Raw genomic sequence first — 4,326 nt, 5'->3', positions numbered from 1 at the left:
GTTTTTTTTTTTTTTTTTTTTTGGTACCAGTGATTAAACTCGGGACCTCATGCTTGCCAGGCAGGTGCTGTGCTGCCGGGCTAAATCCCTAGCCCTTTTTTTTAAATGTTTAGAAACAGCGTATATTCTCTGTCACTTCACCCTTCCCTACTTTCCTCCCTCCCCCATGGGTCTGTAGTCCATCCTTTCAGGGAGGCTCCTGCTTCAGCCTTTTGAGTGTTGGGATTACAGATGTGCACCATGACCAGCTATAGACTCTCTCTAAAAGGAATAACAGTATCATTCAGAGAGACTGGTAAAAGTGGATCAGAGAAGATGTGCTGTGTTGTGCCCACCTTCGCGAGTTCATCCTGACAGTCCTGAGAATAGAACACCTGCCAGAGCCTGCAGCTGTTGAGTGGGGTGTGAAGCTCGGACTCAAACTGACGCAAGATGCAGTCCCGGCTGCTTTGGACAGCAGCAGAAAGCTCAAGCTGGGCCTCACACCTACTTCTGTGTGGTTTATGATCCAGGTTAAAGTTCAGAAAGTGGGAGAGACAAAATACAGCAGTGGAGGAAGGAACACAGAGAGTGTCAGCTCGTCACTCGGGCAGCTGGAATGGATGGCAACGAGTGATTAACTCTGCGGCGTATTTCCTTATGTATTTATTTATTGAACACCTACCAGGTCCAAGGCCCTGAGCTAGGTCCTAGTGGGACACCAGTTCACATGAGACGCCTCAAAAGACCAATCCTAAGGATTAAGGAAGTATTTGTTTGCCTTGATGAAACAACGATAACAAATGACATCCACATCCACATCCACACAAATAAGAATTTGTGGGTGCTTGCTGCTCCACTGGATTTTGTTTTGTTGCTAAGTGATCCAACAATTTCTTCAGAAAATTTTTAGGGCAAAGCTTCAAATATTAACAAAATTAGAAAACTAAGGAGCTGCACGTTCATATTTATCCAAGGTTGCACTGAAACATTAGCTAGGCATGGCAGCACCTGTCTGTAATCCCAGACATGGAGGCAGAGGGCCGAGGCAGGAGGATTACAAGTTTGAGGCCATTCAACTCAGTGAGGCCTTGTCTCAGAATAAAATTTAAAGAAACAGCTGGGGATGCAACTCAGCGGCAGGGCACTTTCCTATCTGCATGAGGCACTGTGTTCGATCCCTGGTACTGCAATAAATAAACAAATAAACAAACTTTTTGGACATGATATTCATGGAGACATGTCAAAGTGGGCCACGCTGCCTTATGAAGCTATATATGCACAGATATCTGTATCTGTATACCTGGTGTGTGGCAGGGAGGGGTTCTTGTTGACTTTGGGTCATAATCATGTGTGGTTATTATTATGGTACAGTTAAAAAAAGTTTGGGCTAGGGTTAAAGTTAGGATTATCACACCAACCCTAGTTATGATTATAATTCCTTCATATAGCAAATCTTTTTTATAATTTTACTCACCTAATTTCAGTAATTTTTGAGTACCTGAAGTAAACAGCAATAATGTTTTTCTGGGACCCCGTAGTCACCAACATCTTCATCAGAAACACATTTTAATATATGTCATCTTTTTTGGGGGGGTACCAGGGATCGAACTCTAGTCCTTGCGCTAACACATTTTTAATATAAGGAGCCTACATGCCAATAACTAGAATTCCTCACCTTCTAACACTCTTCTCTACTTTCCTCTTAGTGTAGGCTCCCTGGACCCACTTCCATGCTTCTGCCTGTCACTTTCTTGGGTTGCACTCTTTTTGGGATTCTGGAGTACTTTTGACTTACAGTGCAATGTCATGCCTAAGAAAAGAACTGGACTACCCTTAAAAATTAGCTACCAAGCCTGCTCTAGAGTTCACTGAAATGTCTAAGGACTGAGAAGAAAGCACTAAAATTGCCAAAACCTAGGAGAATCAACACACTAGTATGAATACATTTTAAGATGCAAATGATTGTCTTAGGTCTTTGTTTGAACCAAGGGAGTCTCAGAAAACCAGAGTTAAGGAAGTGAGGGGTAAGGAAAATTTTGACACTGAAAAATGGTAAACAGAAATGAAAGACTCCAGGGAGAGACACTTCGCAGCATGTCACCAGGTCTTGGCTCCTTTATCAATTAAGGATGGACCAAGTCACAGGGCAAGTGACACCAGCTTTCTCATTTGCTCAGGTCTGTGTGGCCAAGGACTCAGGTGGCTTCGGATGGGACATTTTCAGTTTTAAAGCAACAAAGTTCTTGGCAATCCCTGGATCACCCAAACAATATTTCATACCCAGTGTGGCTCCAAGGCTGGCCATCTTAGCTGGAAATCAGATTTCAGAGTAACAGTCTAAGGGCATCTTCCATGACCCAGAGGCACCATGAGATATTTGCTTCTGTTTATGGGAGCTCCTGCTGCCTGCTTTTTGGTCTTTACTGTGAATGCAGAAAGCAGCTGATCCATCATCTCTCTGGTCTTTTAACCTTCATGAAATTCTACTCACGTCAAGTGCAGTGGGGGGGACATCTTGGCCAATGGCAGACCACATACATGTATGAAGATGGCCCCATACGGTTTAACACCTGGTGATGTCAAAGCTGTCTTCATCTGTCTACGTACATTCCAAGATGTGCACCAAAAGCGTGTTTCCTAGACTGTGTCTTGGTCAGTAAGCGATATATGAGTATATTCCCACATGGATAAATATTAAGTAAACTGGCTGTAATTAAAGCAGTTAGTTTCTTCAGGGTTTGAATGCTATGGTTTATGATCTTAAAATAATAAAACAGATGTTGGAATTTTTATAAGTAACCTAATTCTGCTGCTAGCTGTATTCAATATTTATTTTTGGCCAACAGGTACCAAGTTTTTCTTTTCCTAGCTTTCTGAGAATAAAATGATGAGCCAGGGCTAGGGGTGTAGGTCAACGGTAGAGCTCACGCTTAGTGTGCAGGAGGCCCTGGCTCCATCGCCAGCATAATAGCACTTTTAATGCAGGAACCTAGGCTTTAAGATAAATTAAGCCTCATCATTGTAAAAGAGATAAAGTAAGATTTTTTAAAATAACGAAAAAGTGCTATTATAAACGGGGCATGGGGAGAAGCAGATCCAATAAGGTGTGGCTGTGACCAGGTGAACTGTCTTGTTGACTTACACAGGAGGTGATTCATTGGACATTGCTTCAACCAGCTGTGACAGTCAGTCACTTTCAAAGCTGAACTGAGGGCCTCCTACGAGACAAGTGCTGTTCTAGGCCACATCTACACCCATACCCCCATGAAACAGTTTTTGACTTAAAGAATTCACAGTTTGGTGGAGTTGAGCCCTTAGCTGTAGAGGCAGGTTCAAAATGTTATGAAGATAGGAAAGGAGGCTTCTGCTTGTGATACCAGCACTGAGAAATCCAAATCAGGAATGTGTCTCAAGGCAGATGCCATGAATTGGGCAGTAAGAGGAGGCAGGGAAGGGGGCGTCCGTCACAGGACCCAGTGTGCACATCGGCAAGGAAGCGCGTGAGCCGGTGCAATGGAAGAGGCCAGATGGGAAACAGGGAGACACGAAGGAAGCTGGGCACCTGGGTTAAGAACACATGGCCTCGTGTGAAGGCAGTCTAAACAATGAAGTGGGAGGAGGGGACAGGGAAGGGGCGGGGAGGGGAAGGAAGGAGGGCAGGAATTTAAATAGTCTATATTTTTATGAAAACCTTTAGATAAGAAAAATGATAACATCTTTGCAAGGTATGGAAGCCGGTAAGAAAGAATGGGGACAGTTGGCTAAATTATAGGAACATCCAGTTCCTTCTGGATTTTTAGTCTAAGGTGTCTGTCAGATAAGGAAGAGGTACTGGCAAGGTTCATGCCTGACTTGTGGAGTCGAATTCATAATTGTAAGTATTGTTCATAACATCACGTACCTGGCCTACCTGCCTAACATAATCATGCATCGGGATGGACTCCTGGTGTCACCACTGCCCTTCTCCCTTCCCTGCAAGGAGCTCCACCAGCTGCCAGGACCCCTCCACTCCTGCTCTGGGGACTCCAGCCCTTCTCCCCCTGCCTAGCAGCGCCTGATCCCAGGGTGAGTTTAGAAACACACTCAGTCTTCTCATCCATGGACCCCGGCTGCGCAAAACATATGAGCGAATGAACACAATCTATATCTAATCGCTCATTTATCTACAAAGCCTACTAAACCTGGATTGCAAAAGATCGAATGTCCCTTTGCGCGGATTTCGATAGCACTGAGTTTGAGCAAGTCAAGCGCTTTGGGCTGCTGCGCTTTGCTGTTCACTTAGCAGTGACCAAGGCTTTCTGCATTTTTTGCTTTGTTTCCTTTCCTTCTATCCCATGTATTGTG

At 44.2% G+C, this 4,326-nt stretch overlaps 1 long non-coding RNA gene across 1 annotated transcript in view; it reads right to left on the bottom strand.

Annotated features, from left to right (window-relative positions):
* LOC104857767 overlaps positions 1-4,326 on the bottom strand; it is a 13,440-nt gene that overhangs the window by 661 nt on the left and 8,453 nt on the right. The window lies entirely within an intron of this gene.

Source organism: Fukomys damarensis, unplaced genomic scaffold, assembly GCF_012274545.1.
Source record: "Fukomys damarensis isolate Sample0158 unplaced genomic scaffold, DMR_v1.0_HiC HiC_scaffold_27, whole genome shotgun sequence".
In the NCBI taxonomy this organism is placed as follows: domain Eukaryota; kingdom Metazoa; phylum Chordata; class Mammalia; order Rodentia; family Bathyergidae; genus Fukomys; species Fukomys damarensis.
Note: the sequence above shows the minus strand (reverse complement) of the source record. Positions and strands in the feature narration are given on the sequence as shown.